The sequence below is a fragment of the Aegilops tauschii genome, chromosome 7 (assembly GCF_002575655.3).
Source record: "Aegilops tauschii subsp. strangulata cultivar AL8/78 chromosome 7, Aet v6.0, whole genome shotgun sequence".
Classification (NCBI taxonomy): domain Eukaryota; kingdom Viridiplantae; phylum Streptophyta; class Magnoliopsida; order Poales; family Poaceae; genus Aegilops; species Aegilops tauschii.
Window position 1 is genome coordinate 109,956,368 of NC_053041.3, and position 23,642 is coordinate 109,980,009.

At 44.5% G+C, this 23,642-nt stretch overlaps 1 long non-coding RNA gene across 6 annotated transcripts; it reads left to right on the plus strand.

Moving 5' to 3' along the window:
* Positions 1 to 8,448: 8,448 nt before the first annotated feature.
* Positions 8,449 to 19,116, plus strand: LOC109744676 (uncharacterized). Of its 6 annotated transcripts, none has more exons than XR_012188505.1 (9): positions 8,449 to 9,203; positions 9,726 to 9,956; positions 10,202 to 15,361; positions 15,459 to 15,553; positions 16,004 to 17,183; positions 17,294 to 17,418; positions 17,590 to 17,699; positions 18,709 to 18,776; positions 18,851 to 19,116. It is a non-coding gene; the product is annotated as an uncharacterized lncRNA (long non-coding RNA). The 6 variants fall into 6 exon arrangements; XR_006666860.2 differs by lacking the exon at positions 8,449 to 9,203 and having other exon boundaries at positions 9,315 to 9,956; positions 16,004 to 16,349; positions 16,792 to 17,183; XR_012188507.1 differs by lacking the exon at positions 8,449 to 9,203 and having other exon boundaries at positions 9,314 to 9,956; positions 16,792 to 17,183.
* Positions 19,117 to 23,642: the final 4,526 nt, after the last annotated feature.

The window sequence follows — 23,642 nt, forward strand, 5'->3', positions numbered from 1 at the left end:
TAGTCCATCGAATCTTTACCCAAAAACTTGAAAACTTCACAACACCAAACTTAACAGAAAACTCGTAAGCTCCGTTAGCGAAAGAAAACAAAACACCACTTCAAGGTACTGTATTGAACTCATTCTTTATTTATATTGGTGTTAAAATTACTGTACTACAACTTCTCTATGGTTTATAAGCTCTTTTACTAGCCATAGATTCATTAAAATAAGCAAACAACACACGAAAAACAGAATCTGTCAAAAACAGAACAGTCTGTAGTAATCTGTAACTAACGCAAACATCTGGAACTCCAAAAATTCTGAAATAAATTGGTGGACCTGGGGAATTTGTCTAGTAATCATCTGCAAAAAGAATCAACTAAATAGAACTCTCCAGTAAAACGTTGAAGCTAATCTTGTAAGCGCTAAAGTTTCTGTTTTTTATAGCATGATCATAAAGACTTCACCCAAGTCTTCCCAAAGGTTCTACTTGGCACAAACATTAATTAAAACATAAAACCACATCTAAACAGAAGCTAGATGGATTATTTATTCCTAAACAGAACCAAAGAGCAATAAACTAAAATAAAATTTGGTTGCCTCCCAAAAAGCGCTATCGTTTAACGCCCCTAGCTAAGCATGATGATTTCAATGATGCTCACATAAAAGATAAGAATTGAAACATAAAGAGAACATCATGAAGAATATGACTAGCACATTTAAGTCTAACCCACTTCCTATGCATAGGGATTTTGTGAGCAAACAACTTATGGGAAAAATAATCAACTAGCATAGGAAGGCAAAACAAGCATAACTTCAAAACTTTAAGCACATAGAGATGAAACTTGATATTATTGCAATTCCTACAAGCGTATGTTCCTCCCTCATAATAATTTTCAGTAGCATCATGAATGAATTCAACAATATAACCAGCACCTAAAGCATTATTTTCATGATCTACAAGTATAGAATTTTTACTACTCTCCACATAAGCAAAATTCTTCTCATTCGGAATAGTGGGAGCAAACTCAACATAATAACTATCATGTGAAGCATAATCCAAGTGAAAATTAAAATCATGACGACAAGTTTCATGGTTATCTTTATTCTTTATAGCATACGTGTCATCACAATAATTATCATAAATAGGAGGCATGCTTTCATCATAATAAATTTGCTCATCAAAACTTGGGGGACTAAAAATATCATCTTCATCAAACATAGCATCCCCAAGCTTGTGGCTTTGCATATCATTAGTATCATGGGTATTCAAGGAATTCATACTAACAACATTGCAATCATGCTCATCAGTCACATATTTTATGCCAAGCATTCTATGTAAATCTTCTTTTCGCACTTGAGCACAATTTTCCTTCCAATCATTTTCACGAAAGACATTAAAAAGATGAAGCATATGAGGCAACCTTAATTCCATTTGTTGTAGTTTTCTTTTATAGACTAAACTAGTGATAAAACAAGAAATAAAAAGATTCGATTGCAAGATCTAAAGATATACCTTCAAGCACTCACCTCCCCGGCAACGGCGCCAGAAAAGAGCTTGATGTCTACTACGCAACCTTCTTCTTGTAGACGTTGTTGGGCCTCAAAGTGCAGAGGTTTGTAGGACAGTAGCAAATTTCCCTCAAGTGGATGACCAAAGGTTTATCAATCCGTGGGAGACGTAGGTCGAAGATGGTCTCTCTTAAACAACCCTGCAACCAAATAACAAAGAGTCTCTTGTGTCCCCAACACACCCAATCTTTCCCTAATAATAATCTTTCCCTAATAATAAAGCACGGATTGACTTTGTCGGGTTCACCGCCACAATACGCTTTCTTCTCATGTCATAATACGCTTTTACAATTTGTATGGACAAAATCGTAATCGTAATATAAACAAAGTGGTACTAATATAAATATAAACACGATTCAACGAGCCCTGTCTCCCGCATGACTCCAGTCGCCCTCCGCCGCCACGCCCCCATCCCTCCAACTCCGCAGCGCACGGGAGCAGGGGGAACCTGCCACGGCGGTGGCATAATCTCCGGCAAGCGGCAGGTTCAAGCGGTGGGGCCGGGATCTGGTGGCGGCGGCAAGCTCCTGTAGATCGGCGGCGAGCGAGAGAGGGATTGAGAGAAAGGAAGTTGCAGGGGACAGAGAGGGGAAGGAAGTAGAAGAAAAGGAGTAGGGGCAGAGGGGTGGAGGGGAGAGAGAGGGCGGAGGGAGGGAGAGATGGCAGGGGGCGGCCTGTGTGGTTACTCCGGTGATGGCGTCCGGCGAGGTCGGGCGGCAGTGGGGCGTAGGGGAGAGAGAGGGCGGAGGGAAGGAGAGATGGCAGGGGGATAAGTGGAAAAAAATGTCTGTCCGTTTTGGATCGGATCTTCATACGAGACCTTCTCCAACACGAAGCCATGGGTGCCTCTACGATTTCCTTCTCACAAATACCCATGATTTCCTCCTCCCATCGCACCACGAGACTAGAACCCAAACAAATCAAAGAACGCATCCTCGAGCCGCTTGCCGGAGGCTCGCCGCCGACGCGTTCAACGAGGAGAACACGGAGCGGCTCCTACTGGACCTCGCGTGCTACAGCGCCGACGGGGGACGCATCCTCAAGGCCATCTACGGTCGACCCGAGGCTCACCGCCGCTGATCTCGAGAAGGGAGACGGCAGCGCCAGATGCGAGGTACAGCCATGGCCGACGCTTGAGCCCAATGGTGGTTCCCAACTTTGCCCGTGGCGCTGTACCTACGAGGCACACGCACGGCACGTAAGCACCCGTTTGAAGTGTATGTGCATGCTACCGGCAACGGGGTTGTCGAGTTTGGGGCGGAACTGTGCTTTGGTAAGGCTGCCTTGATGCCGTCCCCGTCCATGTCCACGCCCGACCGTGTTACCTACACCCGCTCAAGGTCCTCGCCTCCCTCACGGGCTACCCGCGCCACGACTGCTGGATGGATAGATGGATTCGTCGCAGTTGTGGGGAGAAAATCGGATCATTCTTGGTCGGTTGTTGGGGCAGCCGGGCAGTGCATGAGCTTCTGAACATGGCCTGCCTGGACCTTGGGCTTCAATGCATGCACCATGCGCCGCGCTCAGACCAGCTCCGCATCTGTTGTCCTATGCCCAAGCATCCCCGTGGTCGAGGACAACGAGCAGAGATGGCTGCCTGCGAGCCGCACTTCAGGCACTCCCCTTCCCCAGTTTGCGCACTCAAGACGGCAACGTACAGCCTGCTCGACCTGACCGCTCCACGACCCTCTGAACATTGCACGTCCACCCCTCCCCTCGCTCATCACCCATGGCGCCCCCTCCTAATCTCTCTTGGTTGTGTTGCCTCTTCTGGTTGTAGGCTAATTGGAGTTAACAACTTGGAGTAACCACGTTCTCTCTAACTCTGTGCGCAACCCTACTCTGAATTTCTAAATTATGTGTTGCCTATTAATTAGGTTGTTTTCTGAATTTCTGCATGCGACCCAAGTGCTGCCATGTTCCCTGATAATTTCTTTCTCTGAATTTTTGTGTGGTGCCATGTTTTGTACATCACATGCACTCTGAAATTCATAGTATCTTGTGCAGTCAGTATTGGGTGCATACTCTTGACTTCTGAGGTGCCACTGGATGTAAAAATTCATATGCCCAATGCTACATGCAAGCTCTTGGGACGGTGGATCTTGATAGATCTTTTTACGATCATATATATGCATACTGATGGATGGGGCCGTGTTTTTTATTGGTAATTGCTGCCGAGAGCAAGCAGGGAGCTTGGCTCTGTACATAATGAGTTAACTGTTCTTGATCGGTTATCGTGCGTTAATTGATTATTAGGACAGCCTTACATTAAGAAGATTAATGATCTCTTTTGATTTGCGCCATGTAGATTTGATTTCCTGATCATTCAAGTCAATCATTGGCCATCGATTTTTAGTTAAGTTCTACTATATGTGTTTTTGTTGTGGATATTTGATGCCATTGCCCGCCTACACGGCCTCAAATTGTGCGCTCATAACGCTACAATAAAAATCTGCTTGTGCATGCTATTTGATCAAGGGCATAAATTGCAGGAAGGTGGGTTAGCTTTCATTGCCTGATTGCAATCAAAAATTATTTCATTTATGGTGTGAAATGTTCTTCACTATATGACGAGAATAAAGGATTGAAACATCAGCGAGAATGATTATATTTTTTATCATAGAGAGAAAGAATATATAGGTATGCCTCTACTTTTTTTCATCCTCTCTTCCCTGCTTGGACTGCCTCTCTATTCTTGGTCCAAAAAGAATTATGTTGCGCTGGAGACAAAAAGTAGATTTTTTCCCCTTTCATCGACACTTTCCCTTCCAACTTGCCTCCTCGGTTTTTTGGTTTTGCCGACTTTCCCGACTGATTTTTCTTAAGCCGCTTCAACTTTTTGCCTCCACGTCCACGCTCGCTGCATTGGGCTGCTTTGACCTGGCCCATCCCTGTGCAACTTCCCGGCCCGTCTATGCCGCAATCAATTGTGCTAGCCTACAGTTACGCTAGAGGAGGGTCTTTCTACAGTCAAAATAATCCCACCTTGCTCTTTTACATCTAATCTCGCCGGTTTATATACCTACGGCCTAGAGAATCAACAAGTGGCCGGAAATCGAGAAGGGAACGAAGGAAGGGAAAAGGAAATCAACAAACGGCCATGAAAGGCAGAAACAGGGCGGCTCGGTGGTGCATAGGCAAGGTGGAGGCTGGCAGCAATGGCCAGAAGCACAACAGCGGCATGAGGGGGAGGCCATGGCGGAGTAGGACGGCGCCGGGTAGTGGTGCTGGACAGCAGGATGCGACGACCCATAGCCAACAGGATGCGGCGGGACGTCCATGCCGCTCCGGCAGGTCGGAGACGATAGAGGGGGATCAGAGATGAGTGGGGGAGAGAGGCGTGCGGCTGCGGAGCTCACTCACCTCGCCGGTGTGAACCCCGTTGGGCGACGGCGAGCAAGGGGAGGCACAGGAGACTGAGGGCGCACGCAGGCGAGGAGGACCATGGTAGGAGAAGGGGGCGAGACAAACTGCGGAGGAGATGGAGCTCGCCGACGGAAGCGCAGGGCAGGTCGTAGGCTGGATGGAGAGATTAATCGGATGGAGAAGAGGCCGCGCGATGACCATCTTGTAGATTAGATAAGGCACGCACTTGCCGATGGCCTACTGCTTTTTCTTATCGATTAAAAGCTGGATTGGCTGCTATTTGTTTGTACAACTAAGGCTTAATGTTCAGAGAGTGGCGTTTTGGCACATGGAAGCGCGTGCTCCTGATTTTTAAAATGTGTTTTAATCATATTTTGAAATGTCAAAAAGTTTCAAACAAAAACTTGGCACGTACATCTCGATATTGTACATGCTCATAAAGTCGTTTTGCGAAAAACCGATAACTTATGTGTCGCATGTGAAAAAGACAAAATCCGGTGTTAAAAATTGTTTTTCACAAGACATCCTTTTGTCTTTTTACACAAGCCACAAAAATATCGGTTTTCTCTAAAACTTGACGTGCACACATATAATATCGAGATGTATGCGTCAAATTTTTGTTTGGAATTTTTTCACGCTTTGAAATATTTTTTCGCGTGCAGGAGCACGCGCTCCCGGGAGCACCAACGGATTTTCGTTAATGTTCATGCCTATCATATCTTACAAATGCATTAGTAGTTACAGTAATTAAAATACGTTTCACTGGAATATTAGAAAGAAATATTTCTTAAAGGAAACTATATTTGGAGCTCTCTTGTGGACTAGCTGGTCATCAATACATTCCTCCGCCCTAGATGTTACCGGTGCCGTTGGTGAGATATAGAGGAGAGAGGGATGGATGAAGAGTTGAGAGAGTACGACAACGGTCCATGTTGCACGAACTGGGTGAAGGAGGGGCCGCGTCCTATTTCGCCCCCATCGTCGGCTAGAAAGAGAGGGAGAGAGGCGTGTGGTGATGGCTACGACTACCATTTCCTTGGTCCTTCATGTGGCTACTCCCCTTCGTTGTACCAACTCTCCCGCAGCTCTGCGTGCCTCAATCCTGATCCTCCTTGAGCCCTGATGATGGTTTCAAGGGAAGTTGTTGCGTTGGCGCAATCGGTGCGCTCCTATTGCTGACGACAGCGTATGAACAAAAGAGCACCAAACATTGTAAACTCTTTACTGTCTAACCGGTCATCTTATATTCAAAGTGGGCAAGTATAAAATATGAATTCATGATAAGACGAGGAAGAATCTAACGGATTGAGAGATATAGCTCAGTATTTCACCACAGCAGATAAACTCTCAAATATCACGTGAACTCTGATATTTATTTTATAACCGTTGCAACAAACGGGCTCTTTTGCTAGAACACTTCTGCCAATAATGTGCACGCGGATAATCAGGGCCTAAAAAGGATGTTGCTATATCAGTTCCATTTATTCACCAAGAGACAGATATGCAGATAGCAGGACCCCGGTTATGTAATATGCAAGACATAGAAGGGACCCGGTTTCATAACAGCTCCAAAAACCTGTTGGGGCGGCCGATTATTTTTTGTCAAGCAAGTGCTACAAAATTATATTTCATTTTCTGCTTTGAAATTGCATCGTTGCATCCTGATGAGTAACTTTAGTGATTTGGCTTTGCATAGATTTATACAAAGATTTGCTCACATTGAGCATCATGTGAGTGGTAATTATGCATTTGAATTTTGAAAGGAAGTTCTTTTCTTGGAAAGTAAAGGTAGTAGAGTTTGATCCAAACCCAATGATTTTTTTCCCTCAATTGCTCGTGCAAATATATGGAAGTGGCATACACTTGATCGATAATATGGTGAAAACTTTATGGGACAATGTCACATGTATATCTAAATTGTATCATTTTCTATTTTTTAAGAATCAGCATTGCATGCCAGCAGTTTCACACCAAAGTAAAGACAAGGGAGGCAGAAGCGGATTGTGCACAACGAGGTAAACTATTGAGTAACAGAAACTCTCAATTTTTTTTATAATATCCATTGCAACACAAGGGATCTTTTTGCGTGCACAATTTTCATGAACAATAGATGTATTTTGCACATAATTGAATATATATATATATATATAAACTTTTCTCCCGTTGCAACGCACGGGCATTTGTGCTAGTAATAATCTCTCCCTAATAATAAAGCACGGATCGACTTTGTCGGGTTCACCGTCACAATACGCTTTCTTTCCGTGAATTTGCACTTTCAGTTTTTTTCACCTATATTATTTTCTACATCCGAGATGGTACTATTGCTCCGCGGTCGTTCTGTCGTTGAACCCCTCTATTCATCTGTATTGAAGCCGCGATCCTAAATCAAACATCCCCGGTTGAGAAGAGGGCTAAGGTCACGCCACCGCCGCCGCCATCACCCCGCCCGCACGCCGCCGGTGCCGCCATCACCGCTCGCCGCTGCCGCCATCACCGCTCGCCGCTGCTCGGACGTGGAGCACGTGCGTCATGGCCGCCGCGGCATCCACCGGGACTCTTGCCCGCTAAAAAAACACCCGCATCTTCCCCAGCCCGTACTCGGCACCCCATCGCATCGTCGTGCCCGCCGCCCAACTGCTCTCGGCCGTCGCCGGGGTTCCGCGGCCGCTGACATCTTCCCCACCCCGCACTCGGCACCCCATCGCATCGCCGTGCCCGCCGCCCAACTGCTCTCGGCCGTCGCTGGGGTTCCGCGGCCGCCTCGCTGATGATGTGGCATCGTTCCTACACGACGCCCCTCCCTCCTCCCATGGATCCTTCCATCTCCAAACGGAGCACCTACAGATGGTGAGGTAGGATCAGGCGAGGCCACGAGTAAACCAGCGGCCTCGCTGCCTACACCGTCCAGCACGGCGTCTCCACCCGCAACACCTCTGGTACATTGCTGCCCTGGCTGCCGGCCATCGCGGTCGCATGGTCAAGGGACTCGAGAAGGAGGTGGAGACTTGGTTCCTGCACTGCACTAGCTTAGACTCCTACACCTCATCCAAGCAGCGGCCAGGGCGGGGTCTAGAGGAGCGCCCGCCTCCGCCAAGGCGATGGCCGGGGTCGCCAACTCACACAGCATAGAGCTAGATTGAGCGGTAGATGGCAGTCCTGCAGAGCAGAATAAGTCTCTGCACCAAATACACCAGCGACGTTTGATGTGGACTGGTAGTGTCAGCCTCGGGGATTAAGAGGAATTGGAGTCTCTACTTTTAGATTTGCATCAAGCTTCACGATGTGGTGACCTGCTAGGATGGGTGACATTTATCTCTCTTCCTTGCATCTCATGCTTTGATTTGGGTGTTGTTTGGTTTGTTCAGAATTATCACTATGTTCTGGGGCGACTAATCAGTGTTGTGGAACATTAGAAAGATTTGCCTATAGATTTTTGGCTTGTTCTTCTTCATTGTCTCATTGATGTTGGTGTGACATTGGAATCAATTAGATAAATAATTTGTGTAGAACATTCTTTTAAGTCCCATGCATTTGATTTCTGTAACATTGCAAAGATCTATCCCTGCTCATGTTCACATTTTTGTTACGAATGTCATACCACATAGTCCCTTTTATTATCAATTCATGATTATTATTCTCTTTCTAATTTCATTTTTATTCTATCATTTTCTTTGTTGTTAGATTTCGTGTTGATGAGAGAGGAACAGAATGTCGGTTGTTCAGTACTTCATGCAAAGATACAACTACAATCTGCAGTACTACTTGGCACCTGCAGTCTAGAAGTGATTCACGGCCTGTATATTTGCCTACGTAGGCATTGTATCCATGCTCGCTGTTTACTACAAATTAGACATTGGATGCTCATATTTTAATTAGACATCGGATGTTCAGTGTATTCTACAAATTGACCGCAGGCGTGCAACATTGTTGAAGGGCAAAGTTACTCTAAGAAGCTGAATGATAAACAGGTCACTAGCATACTTAGAGCTTCCTTGGGTTTGTGGAGGACATGTCCGGTTTCAGTAAGTTAGTTTCACTTTCACGAAGACAGTGGAAACGCAGAAAAAGGAAAGCACGTGGATTTAGAAATTTCAACATTGTAGAGCTCAGTTGAAAGGGAAAACGAGATTTATAGCATCCAGCCAGAGTGGTGATTCAATTTTTGATGATTTGTACTTTGGTTGTGAGGTCGATGAAGACATGACATGGATTTGGGTGGGGCAGTGGGTTTGCTCGTGAGTAGGTGGGAAGGACGAAGATAGTGGAAGAACCTTGAGATGATGGTGATATTACCGACTCAATCCTTTATTAGCTCTATTTTTTATCTTTAAGGTGCATGAATGGTAACTTGTGCAAAACTACGCTTCCCTTTGATAATTTTTGTCTTTATGGTGCTCATAACATACTTTTCATCTATACTTATAGGAGTTTGTTACTTCCTTTTGGTCGAAGAATAAGATGGGTAACATATGCATTGCCGACTTAGCTTAACATTTTTTGAACAGAATTTCTATAAATTTTATACAGGTATTGTGCTGAAGTCTGCGAAATAGATTAATGACCGAGAGTGTTTATAAGTTATCAAGTCGAGCACATAAGTCTGGAAAGTAGCTAATTTTCCTACTGAAAAGTAGATAGAGGTTTCTGAAGACATGCGACATTACTACATAGTATGCATAGCCATCTTCTGAATTCTATGATTCTTCATACCTTGAGTCTGTTAAACGTCTATGCACCTTTCATTTGATGAGGTACATTCAAATTGGGTATGTTCATAACTTTGATGAAAAATTATCTTCCCTTAGATGGTTAAGGTTCTAGAGCTCATTGCTATGAAAGGGGGCATAGATTTGATTCACGGAATTGCCACCAGAATTGGAGTGAGCGCGAGTAACAATCTCCTGCAGACAATACATTCTTTTGAAGCTACGGCTGCGGGATCGTACGGCAAAAAATTCCTTGTGCCTCGCCCGGTCTTCGCTGCCCTACTGGGCCACGGATGGGTCTTTTCTTATAGACCGTCCACGCAAAAAAAGGTACGACTGTAGGGGGATATGATGAACATGCAAGGAATATCCAACAGATCACCCTTACTACTATATTCCTGATCCACAAATGTCATCTTGGTCCCCTTACTACTATATTCCTGATCCACGATTTTCAACTTGGTCCCCTGTACGAGTTGATTACATGATGTCGTGTTCTCAAGTTTTAGTCTGAATTATTTATTAGATGCTTGAAGAAATTCACAACTAAGCAATTTTTTCTTCTGTCTTTTCAGTGATGGAAGGTAGATTGAGCTGATAAATTCCTGCACCCACCTTGAGGTCCATAACATTCTCCTAATTATATGCAGCCCAATTCGTATAGATGTATTTGTTTGAGGGAGAAGCAATCAGAAGCAACAATATGTGATCATCATGTGTGCGAGAGATATCAAGAGTATGTGATGAGATGGCAAGAGTACGTGATATGTATTTCTGTCTACACTACTAATATCTATTGACTGTTCATGTTGATACAGTAGGTTCATGATTGATTATGGAAACAATAAAATTACTCGAGAAAGATTTTATGTGTATGTACTTTGAGACTCGAGAGGCTGTTATTTACAGGGATTCTCTGTCTACTAGAGAGGTTGGTGTCAAATCAACATCGGAACAAGGGCGTATAAGTGGAATGATGTAAAGTCATTTTTTCTCTGTCTCCATGGTATGCTGATACGTTCAAAGCAGCATTTTAAATATTGATACATATAATTCATTGATTAACTCAAACAAATGATACTAGACATCAACTACTGCAATTGATCGATGAATATTTGTTAGGTTGTACTCCCTCTGTTTCTAAATATTAGTCTTTTTAGAGATTTCAAATGGACTATCACATACGGATGTATATAGACATATTTTAGAGTGTAGATTCACTCGTTTTGATCCGTACGTAGTCACTTGTTGAAATCTCTAGAAAGACAAATATTTAGGAACGGAGGGAGTAGTATCTATCTAACATCTAGAAGGGTTCACAAGGTTATGTATATCTTTAAAATGTGGCACAGAGAGCAGAAGGTCTTAAATGCTTGCAAATCCTCACTTTTAAGAGCAGCACCTGGATCCAACGAACCAAATATGCAAGCACGCAAGACAGTGATGTTTTTTTTCCTCCATTAGCGAATCTTCTTTTTCTAAGTCGTATTTAGTTAGGAAGGCACCTATCTAGATTTTCTGAGACTGGCTACACGGTGCGACATATCAGATTCAGATCCATCCTTTTCTTCTTGCTGCATCTTCTCGCACAGCTGTTCGCATGTTGTGCATGCTCCTTTATATCCTTTCATAGTGTATCTTCAGATTTTAAAAATGTTGCAAATTGGATGAAAACGTTTGCAATAATTGGATTTAAAACAATAATACATTGTTATATTTTATTTTTTGCCCGGTGCAACGCACGGGCATTTGTACTAGTAATAGTAAAGCACGGATTGACTTTGTCGGGTTCACCGTCACAATACGCTTTTTCCGGTGATTTTACGCTTTCAGTTTGAATTTAAAACATATTCGAGGTGGTACTAAATTTTGTCTCTTCGATTGACCGCTACCTTCTTTCTTGATCGCTTAGCTGGGCTGCGATCCAGTTGGGCCTTGGCCCACAGTTTCTTCGATGCCTACTCTGCTCAATCCGTATGGACATGGCGCCGGTGGCAGCGGCCGGTCTTCTTCTCTGGATTAATCTCTTCTCTCGCCATCCTCTCGAAACCTCGCGCACCTCCCCACCGCTCCCGCCCCGCCCTCTCCTCCATCCGGTTTCGCCGCCCTGCCTCCTCCTTCCAGCCCTTCGGCCTCCTCCCTGCCCCTCCCCGTCAGCCCCCGTATCCTGCCCTGCGGCTCGTCCTGGGCTTGTGGCTGCACTTCGAGGTCATCCTTTCTGGACACGGGTCTAGGCGGAGATGGCGCTGCTCCTGCAACTTCGAAGAAGGCACCGGGCCAATCTACCAGACGTCATCTACATCCGCAGGTCTTAGCTCCCCAGAATCCATCGCTTGTTCTTCTTTGGTCCAATCTGGACTGTTAATTCCGTCAAGAGATGTGAGTCGTCGTTTTACTAGATCCTCTCTCGATCGTTTCTTCCTATGGATTTCGTGGGTAGTAAAATGTTCTCTCAGTCGCTCACTCAGGCAAAGCGGCTCATGTGCCGCCGCATTGGAGTCCAATTTGAGGAGCCGGTCGCCAACCCCGCGGATCTCCTCTCCTGCTATGCTGACTGCTTCAAGATCCCCTCTCCATCTCCCAGATCGACGCCCTGACACAGCTTTCAACTCATGCCATTGGGGGTAAGAAGATTCTGAAGAATACAATCGCCTGAGTCTCAGTTCACTGTTTGTCTCAGCCTGTACCCATGTCGTTTGTGTTTCTTTTATTAGTGGCAATTTCCTTGTGTGGAATGTCAGGGGGCTTAACTCCCCGGCGAGAAGAGCGGCTGTCAGTGTGTTTGTTAGTCATAATGATGTGTGTATGATCTGTTTGCAAGAAACCAAAATGTCCGTGTTTGATCTTAATTTGGTGAAGGAGATTTGTGGTGCTTCTTTCTCGGGATTTGCCTATTCCCCATCTGATGGAGCAAGTGGAGGGTTGCTAATAGCCTGGGCAGATTACGTTGTGGTTTCCTCTATCCAATGTTCCAAAATTTTCAACTCTGCTATATGTGAAAGCAGAGCAAACGGGTTAGTTTGGCAGATGGTTAACGTCTATGGCCCCCAATTTTTCTCTGACAAGATGGACTTTCTTGCTGACCTGCAGCAAATTGGGATTAACTGCCCTGGCCCGCTCTTGTTCTTGGCGATTTCAATATGATTGCTGCAGCTAAGGATAAGAACAATGGTAATCTCAACAGGGGTCTGATACACATGGAGAAATGAACAATTCAACACAATTCTTGTCAGGCTTAATTGATTCCTGTATAACCAACCGTGGTGTGAGGCTGCACCCAATGCCATGTTGCAGGCCCTCTCTGAAGAAGACCGCTACATTGAATTTTGACGCTCTTGGTTTTCAACCTTGTAAGCTGCTGGAACTAGAGCGCCCTTCACCGAAGAGGAAATAAAATAGGCCGTATTTGATATGCATCCTGAAAAGGTGCCCGGGCTAGATGGTTTCACCGGAATGTTGGGAATTCATCATGGGTGTTGTGACGCTCCATTATTGCGATTCGAAGACTCCATCATGGGTGTTGTTATATATTAAAAATATGAGTGCAGAGGAAACTTACTATGTGTTGTTGCCCTATTCTTTTATAGCTGTGTCTGATCTCAAGCAGCTCATCTTGACGAGCCGTGGTAGAGGCGCAGGGATGAGATCTCTCTCTCTCCAACGCTTGATAAGGTTCGTTTTACACCGAGTAGCTTTATTTAAGTCATGGTTAGTCTATACAACAGCATTCAATCATGTAAAATTCTGGAAATTTGGATTAACAACTCTGCTTACCACCTAAGTTGTTTGATCTGATAAAATCTTGTGTACACCATAAGTTAGTTATTTTGCCTATTGAGATCTGTTTCAGGACAGGTGGTTCTAGCTTTATTGCCAGGTTCATCATTGCTTGATTCTGGATTTTTGCTGTAGCCTTTAGGTTAACTTTATGTGGTAGGCCTAACACCTAATTTATACTGAAGTAATTTAAATAAGCTATAAGGTTTAAGAGAAATCCTACCAATAAAGAAAATAATCAGGTTGGTCAAGGTGAGGGGAATGTGCCCCCTCCAGTATTACATTACATCCGATACTAATCTAATTAGATGCATGCTCACTAGAATGCCTCATTTTTCTTGTAGTTTGCGGGGCTGTAAATTTAGTAGACATAGAGACTAATCCTTGATAATATTCCAGTTCCAGTGAGACTGAACGACCTTTTCAATAACATACTGATTTACAATATTGAACTACAACCACTAGCTAGCTGTTGATTCCATAAACAAGTGCTATTCACAGTGACACTGTTTTCGCTTCATTGCTCACTTTGGACTGCGCTTCATTGCTCACTTTGGACTACACCATAAAGTAGACTTGGATGAAGGTTAAGTGGCAACACTGGTGGGGTGCCGTGTTAAAATAGAGGGCATGGATCTTGGGGGGTCTATGTTATTTTCGTGGTTACTACCCGGTAGCCACAATTACTGACCACTGATTAATTCAAAATTTAAACATTTCTTACAACACCTGAATATGTCCATCATTCAGTATACATCTATGACTAGGAACATAAGATGCCTTAATCCACAACCCCAGGCAACACGAACCTCTACAAAGAATAATTAGGAGAAAGTGAGATGTTTGCCCCGTTGCAATGCACCGACTCTTTTCATTAGATGACATTTTTTGAACCCCCCAAAAATATGACATTTTTAAGAACATTTCTCTATTAAGAAAAGACATGTTTTTATTAAGCCGGACAATGTACTAGGTTTAAGAAAAAAAAGTTTTGGGTTTAGGATAGAATTGTTCTAGATTTTGGGAAGATTGTTACAGATCCACAAGAAAATGTCCTAACTTTAGGAAATTAATTATCCATTTTTGGGTTCTTGGTTAATAAGCTGGTCACAATGTTTATTTTTTATTTTTTTTAACCCAATAGATTCCGGGTCCTTATGTTTCTCAGACTACATATGCCTTGCATTAACAGTGGACAATAAGTACACCTGCTACAGTGGATGTGGTAATAAAACTAACAAACCCGCAAACCAAACAATGCAAACATTTGTTAGCCATTTTGCAAAGATGGTTCGGCCGAAAGCATAATTCTTCATGTTGAGATTAGTTCATGTGGGTCATGAGTCAAAAAATTATTCGTGTAATTGGCTATGGTTACGGGGTGTGATGATTTTTTTTCCCGATGCAACGCACGGACATTTTTGCTAAGTAATAATAAAGCACGGATTGAGCTGTCGGGTTCACCGTCGCTGAGTTTTTACAGAAAAACCCGTGTAGTTTTTGATAACTGAACCCGCAGTCCCTATTTTAGTGAATCTTGAAAAATGTTTCGATTTTGCATTAAACTCCCTATAGTTTTGTATATTCACCCCGCAGTCCTTCAAAAAACGCATCACCCTTCATCATCCGCACGCAAGAGCGGGCGCACCCCCGCCGGCGGCGGCGCCGCCTTCCTCGTGGAGTCCGCGGCCAAATTCCACGCCGGGAGTAGCGGTCTCCATCTCTCCAACTCCTCCCTCTCCCTCGAGCCTCGACCTCCCCGGCAACCTTCCTCCCCTCCCAAGTCTAGGAGACGCATGGGGGCGGCGGCGGCGAGGCCCCCTCACCATGGCTAGGGTTTCGGGCGCCTCCATACTGGCATGGCTCCGGCGCCTCTGGCGGCTCCTCTCCGACGCCCACCACGCCCCCACACGCAGCTCCTTCTCTAGGATGATGCTCCTCCTCCCGGTGGCCATGGGGTGAGTTCATACCCTCCCCTATCTCCCCCCCCCCCCCCCCCCCCCCCCCCCCCCCTCTCTCTAATATCTGGTTTGATCCTCCATGGGAGATGTGCAGGGCAAGGATTGGATGTTTGAGGAAGGAGGGGCCGACCTTGCCTTGCTGCAGCTCGGGACGCAACACCCATGGAGCTTCCTCCTTTCTGTCTTCAGGTGATTTCGCCCCCTCCTCACTCTGCTCTTGTTCGTGGCCACTGAGGCATTTTACCGCTGTTTGGGCTCAATTGGCTACTGTTTGAGTCAATTTTGTTTATACTGTTATGTGTTGATTGTTCCTTGAAGTGAACAGCAAGGTTAACCATAAATTTGTAAGTTGAATTGATGCCTGACTGAACTGCAGTTGTTAGTTGAATTGTTCAATCTTGAATTAGGGAGCTGCTACTGAAAGATGAAAAAAAAAATGGTACTCTTTGAGGTCCATGTGCCTCCCGTGCTCACCAACTTGCTACTGTTTGAGCTCATTTTTTGGTACAGTTTATGTGTTAATTGATCCGTGCTCTGTTGCATCCCACCCTTGCACCCCCCCGGCGACGGTAGCCAACACTTGCATCGGTGGAGCTGCTGCTGCGCTTCCTTCTCAGATTTTTCTGCTACATGTTGCAGGTGTTTGAGGCATCAACAAGCGACGACAGGGTTCGACATTGGTTGAGCTAGCTACTGGGGACGCCTCTTTCTCAATTATCTCTATCTCCGTCTCTATCATGATATTTAGAAGCCATCTATTAATGTCGTCAATGCCTAATTCCAAAATCCCGTCTCGCTCGCTCTCGATACCCCGTCCCTCTCTAGAGTTACGGGATGCGCCGCCGCCGCCAGCATGGTCCCAACGGCCACCGTGAGTCTCCCCGGTCGACGTCCCCATCCGTCTATGCTCCGAGCTCGACGGTTCCAGTAAGACAATAGGCAATGGTGACAGTGAGGTGACATTTCGTAGTGCTGTCGATGTCAAGTATGTCGAAAATTGTTGTCTTTTTATTCCTCATTTACTTATTTATTTCACATTTACTTAGCCAACTTATTTTACTACCTGGGGTGTTCTGTAGTTTTGTTTCTAAAACAGATTGTGTTTTGTTTTGTTCTGGAGTGTTGGTACCGATGCATAAAACTACTGCATCTAAAATGGCATGGTATTAATATTTTTAGTTTTAAAAGAATGCCACTTGCCTTAAGCTCTCAGTAAATCAAAATATGTACTGACGTTATCTACACTTGAATATTGTATTTTATCAACACTTGAATATGCATTATGATTTAGTGCACATTCAGCAAATAGTCAATGGATCAGTATTTTCCGGAAACTTTCTATTCCATATGAAGTTATGTTTTCAGCTTGATATATTAATAATATGTTTACCATATTTCTTGTAAATGTCTATTTGAGAACTTTGCAGCTAAATTGGTGCCTGTATATTATAGAAGACACTTGAAAATGGATTCAGCATGGTTCCTGCAGTCCCAACTTTTCATTGTTGACTTCACGTCAAAAAACAATTATTCATCATGGGCAGAGTCATGGTTGTTCGTGACTATGCAAGAAGATGATCGAGGGTCGGCGGCGTTGCTGCTTCGTCGTCATCTTTGATGAGCACCGTCCAACACAATTTTCCGCTGGCATGTTCCATGGAATGTGACTGCTTTCATCATGGCATCCAACACTTGCAGATGTGACTCAAAAGGGGGTTCTGAAGCTGATGAACTTGGATGGCCTGACAGTCTAACATACCAACAACCATCTCCAAATACACGAACTTGAAGAATTTCTTAGTTTCATACACACCTTCAGGTATAGATACTTGCTTTGTTCTCTAGAATTCCTATACATTTTAAGCGGATGAGCTGCCCATATATCCGTTAGGAAATGATGGAGGTGACCCTATTAAAATGTTGTTTCAGAATTTTTTTTCCAGTAAAGATCAGGGTGCCAGCAGTGTTTCCATTATGTTTCAGGAGAAATTTGGATCTTTTTGGACAGTTATTCCAGCCAACTTTCTGAATGAGTATAAAAACAACACTATGAGGTAATGCAAGCATGAGGGTGCCTCTTTCCATAATATTCGAACATATGGGCTACTCAAGGCTTTATGTTGTTTTTCAATCTAAGGCACATAAACGGTCATTATTTTACGTACCAATATCATTGCTTCCTCCAATTTCAATTGATTTTGATTTCTTGATTCATGTGTGTGTAGTACAAAGAGGAGATAAAAGGAGTATTGGAAAGCTTAAAACCAGCCCCCCGAAACCACTCTGGCTCGAGAAAGAAGAAAATATTTCACATGATCTGTCCGATCTACTACAGGTAATTTGGTCTTCTCTTGTGCACAACCATCACAACCAAGCCGGGGAGTGCCAGCGGTCACAACTTGAAATTTTTAACTGCAATATTTGTTGGTCAGTGTCCTCCTCTAAAATTGTTCGTAAGGTAATGCTTTATTCTGTATAGCATCCTTGGAAGATTGTGTGGTGTGATGCTTTATTTATAAAGCGGGGCGTAGAGCCCTTTTCGTTATTCTGTAGAGCAAAGAGAAAGAGCCTCAGTTTGGTATAGCAATGGAGTGATCCTTCGTTGGAAGAAACATTGGTGTGAAACAGATAGACTTACTGTTTTTTTATACTAGGTTCTTAAGAAAGGTCAAGGGTATATAGAGAATTCTTGTTATGTTATGTGCAATTTGAACATAAATCTGCTCCCTATCAAACTCAATCTTCCGATGCTTTGCAAACCCTTAGATTGGCAACCAGCAGAGAGGGGGTCCGATCCTGATACATTATCGGATCTGATAGGAGGTTACTTATGCAAACCCACGGGGGATATCTAGAATCACTTTCGGCTATTAACTTCCCGTGACTTAAACCACTTCTATATAAAGTTACATAAAAAAGAATACAAGCAGATGTGTGATATTTTGAATGGGCTTCAGTCTCAAGCGTTTGAAATAAACAAAAGGCTCTTGAGATTTCATATATGACCAAATAGTTCTGATTCAATACATACCTAAACTCTTTGGACTCTTTTCAGATGGTTGTGTCTATGCAAAACTTTACCTGAGAGATTATATTAGTAGTAGTTATTCAAAACGTTTAGTGTTTAGTTAACATTAGTTGTAATCAGAAGATCAAAAGTGTGGAGCGGTTGAGCTGAGAAATACTCCCTCCGTTCGAAAATAGATGACTCAACTTTGTACTAACTTTAGTACAAAGTTAGTACAAAGTTGGGTCATCTATTTTGAAACGGAGGGAGTACTTAGCATTCTGCCAATGATTAGTGGTTAGAAATTTATCATTTATCCTATTTACATGTCCACCAGGGTAACCATATCGGTTAGATGAAACCAAGAACTTTGGGATGTACGAGAGCAGTGGTGGCCAGCAGCAAGTAAGACAACAGTTTGCCTTTGTTTGCTATATATTCTTGTGTTGCATCAGTATCTGAACGCCTCCTTTGTGCAGGTAACAGAGGCAACAGTTCTTTTGGTGCATTGTTAGGAAAGTTCTTCTGAGTGATTTCATGTTTCTGCTCTGTCTATTTGTCACTTGATATTCCGAGTGCCCACTATCATCTGAATATGAAGTAACATGAAAGTCAGTTTTTTCGAATGTATCTTTTTCAATCTGCTCGGATTGATAGCTTACGCGAGTGACATTTAGAATGATAATTCACATATCATTTTTGTATTTAAGCTGCCCGTAAAAGAAAAAACAAGCGTTCCTTCGAATTATTTGTACGTCACAGGGCCCTTAAGTTTTTCATTCATTGTTAGACTGGCCTTTTCTTTTCCTTCTCATACACATATCAAGGATGTACTTAAAAAAATAATACACGCATCAAGGATCAAGTCTAACATCAAACGTTGTGAGCATGTTAGAACGCACGTGTCTTACGTCTGCGTGCGTGCCCGTTGGTGCAAATATTCAAATACGGGTATATGCATGGAGTGCGAATATTTGAAACCTGATTTGAAGACCACGATTTTATTATCCCGTTGCAACGCATGGGCCCTTTTGCTAGTACAATGGTAAATTGTATAGGTGCACTAGTTCGGCGAAGAGATGTTGATACAAGTGCAATATGGATGGTAAATATAGGTTTTTGTAATTTAAAATATAAAAACAGCAAGGTAGCAAGTGATAAAAGTGAGCGTAAATGGTATTGCAATCTGTTGAAACAACGCCTAGGGTTCATACTTTCACTAGTGCAAGTTCTCTCAACAATAATAACATAATTGGATCATATAACTATCCCTCAACATGCAACAAAGAGTCACTCCAAAGTCACTAATAGCAGAGAACAAACGAATAGATTATTGTAGGGTACGAAACCACCTCAAAGTTATCCTTTCTGATCGATCTATTCAAGAGTCCGTAGTAAAATAACACGAAGCTATTCTTTCCGTTCGATCTATCATAGAGTTCGTACTAGAATAACACCTTAAGACACAAATCTTTCAAAAACCTAATGTCACCTAGATACTCCGATGTCACCTCAAGTATCCGTGGGTATGATTATACGATATGCATCACGCAATCTCAGATTCATCTATTCAACCAACACAAAGAACTTCAAAGAGTGCCCCAAAGTTCCTACCCGAGAGTCAAGACGAAAACGTGTGCCAACCCCTATGCATAAGTTCAATAAAAGTGTTTAATAAAGCCCATAAACATCCAAAACAGATAATATAATAGCATGGAACAATCAAAAATTATAGATACGTTGGAGACGTATCAATCACTCCCCGTCTCCAGCGGTATTTCGTAGATCCCAAGGAAGCAAAGCTAATGCGCTGGCATGCAGACAGGAATTAGCCCGACGATGGAGATGATCCGGAGCTGAGACACGTCAAGGATGGAAGCCAGTGGAGAGCGTTGAACAGCTTCTATCGGTATTTTGAATGTGATGCAAGGAACATCGTGCTCAGCGCGTGTACCGATGGCATGAATCCGTTTGGCAACCAGAACACCAACCATAGTACATGGCCCGTGTTTGTCTGGATGTACAACCTCCCCCTTGGTTGGGCATGAAGTCGAAGTACATTCACATGAGCATGCTTATTCAAGGGCCGAAACAACCAGGAAATAATATTAATTTGTATTTAGGGCTACTTCAAGAGGAGTTAGACACTTTATGGAAAACACCGGCCAAGACATGGGACGCCAGCAAAGGCGAGTATTTTTACATGAGAGCCGCGTTGATCACGATGGTGCACGACTATCTCGGTTACGGATATGTCGCAGGCCAGGTGTGCATGGATATTGCGGATGCACGCGGTGCATGGATGATACGACGTCTCAGCAGCTAACGTCAAGGAAAGATGGCGGGTCTGCGAAAATCGTGTACATGGGGCATCGAAGATGGCTCGAACAGGACGACCCATGGAGAAACCGTGGAGATCTATTCAATGGTCACGCTGAGCATCGAGGACCTCCACGTAAGCGGAGCGGTGCCGAAATTGATGAGCTGTTGAAAAACTGGAAGGAGTGCCCCGCGCCGGGAAAGACGATGAAAAAGGCGCCGGAGCCGCTGCTGAAGGTATGGAAGACGAGGTCTGTGTTCTGGGACTTGGAGTACTGGCACAAACTCGATACACCTCATTGCCTTGATCAAATGCACATCTGTAAGAATGTCCTTGAGAGTTTGCTCACGACACTGATGAACATGCCGGATAAGACCAAGGATGGGCCGAAGGCAAGAAAAGACTTGCAAGATTTGAAAATCAGGGAAGATCTGCACATGCCGCCCCGTAAATAGTCAGACGAGACAGATACGGAGACAGAGGCGCGGGAGAAGAAGGGCAAGAAAATAAAGAAAGAGGATTATTGCCCCCCTTCTTGCTTCACCTTAAGTCAGGCTGAGATCGATCAATTCTTTAAGTGCCTTACCGGAGTCAAAGTTAGTTCCGGTTATTGTGGCAAGATAAGCAGATATCTAGACACGGACAAGAAAAGGTTCAGCGGGATGAAGTTCCATGACTGTCATGTGATGATGACGCAGATACTACCTGTTACCCTTAGAGGGATAATGGACAAGCACGTCCGTGACACGCTTATTGGTCTCTGCAACTTTTTCGACGTCATCTCTCGAAAGTCGATCAGTCTGAAACAGCTCCGAAGGCTACAGGAAGAGATTGTTGTGATACTGAATGAACTTGAGATGTACTTCCCGCCCGCGTTCTTTGACGTGATGGTGCATCTGTGTGTCCATATTGTGGACGACATAATAGACTTGGGGCCGTCATTTCTGCACAACATGATGCCGTTTGAGAGGATGAATGGGATCATCAAAGGATTCGTTCGTAACATGTCCCGCCCGGATGGAAGCATCGTCCAGGGCTATCTGACACAAGAGTGCATCTCTTTCTGCGAGAATTTTCTATATGGCGCAGACCAGCCGCCTGATGTTAGTGTTGGTTTGCCCGTTAACATGCACGATGGGAGGATCGAAGGAGAAGGTCACTCCAACGGTCGTAGGGAACTGCACGTGGCATACTCAGATCGACGCAGCGACTTTGACATAGCAAACTTGGTAGTGCTACAACACCTAGACGAGGTAGATCCTTTCGTGGCACTGCACAAAGAAATTATCGCAAAGAAGTATCGTGACCGGGGGGTATGCAGGACGGACGCTGAAGTTACTAGAGAGCACAACTCCACTTTCCTGCATTGGTTCAAAGAGCATATTATTGCCAATCCCCCAGAGGAGGGCTCTAAGGACAGATTGCTCATATACGCCTTAGAACATGGCCCCTCGCCCAACCTCCTAACCTATCAGGCATACGATATCAACGGATACACGTTCTACATGGAGGCCAAAGATATGGACAATGATGATCAGAACTCAGGGGTGACGATGGAATGCATGACCGGCGGCAGCGACAACGGCGCAACTGAAAGATTTTACGGAAGGGTCGAGGAGATCTGGGAGCTTGACTACTCTGGACTGCGCAACACGATGATGTTCCGTGTTAGATGGGCTAAGAATGTCGAAAGAGAAAACCGGACTTTCACTACCATGACTATACCCGACGCCAAGAGCGCTACCATGAACGCTATCGCAAAAAATGAGCCATGGGTACACGCTAAGCACGTGACACAATGCTTCTTCATAACCGACCCGCGCAATCCCAGCCGTGTTGTCGTGAGGAGAGGCAAAAGGAACATCATTGGAATGGATGGAGTCACCAACGAGGAAGACTACGATCAGTACGGCAACCCAGTGAGGGAAGATGATGATGATGATGAAGTATACGTCAAAGGAAGAATCAATACTACATTACCTAAGAAAAATCATACTCCATGGAAAAGGCAAAGTCACAATGAGGGGCTCAATTATTCTTCAATGAACAAGAAGGGAAAGAAGCTGACTCAAAAACGAAAACGTCAACGCTGAGGAACCGTATGTTATCGGTCAAATGATGTAATATATATGTTCCTATTTTGTATACACACTTAGCCATTATTATGCATGGGTCCAATGATGTAATATATATGTTCCTATTTTGTATACATATTTAACCGTCAAATGATGCAATATATACCGCCTTCAATTCCCTTAGTTAACTGCTCTCGGAAAAAAGTGAGAGAAAATAAAGGAAAAGAAAATAGAAGGAACAAACGGGAAAACTGTTATATAGGTACTGGTTATAGCAGCAGCGCGTTTTTCAGAAAAGAGCTACAGCTAGTCAAGGTAGCAGTAGCGGTTTCTACACGAAACCGCTATAGCTACCTCGAGTAGCTATAGCGCGTTTTGCCTAAACGCGCTACTACTATGCCCACTTAACCCCGAAAATCCCCATTCCTCTCTTCATCTCGCCTCTTTTCCCCCAAATCCCCACACTCTCTCTTCCCCCGTCGCGCCGCCGGAGCCCTCGCCGCGCCTCTGCGCTCGCCCCCGACCCCGACTGACCCCGGCGCCGGCTCCGGCACTCGCCCACGGCCCCGGCTCCGGCCCCCGACCCCGACCCCGGCTCCGGCCCCCGACCCCGAACCCGGCGCTCGCCCACGGCCCCGGCCCCGACCCCGGCTCTCGCCCACGACCCCGGCCCCGACCCCGACCCCGACCCCGGCTCCGGCCCCGGCGCTCAACCCCGACCCCGACCCCTCCCAACGTCGGCCGTCGTCGGGTCTGCACCCTCTGTAAGCCCCCCACCTCTCCTCCTCTCTCTGGTAGCTAGGTTTTTTGGTTAATTTAGTTAGGTTTTAGTTAGGGCAGATGGTTAATTAGGTTATATATGTGGACATGTGATGT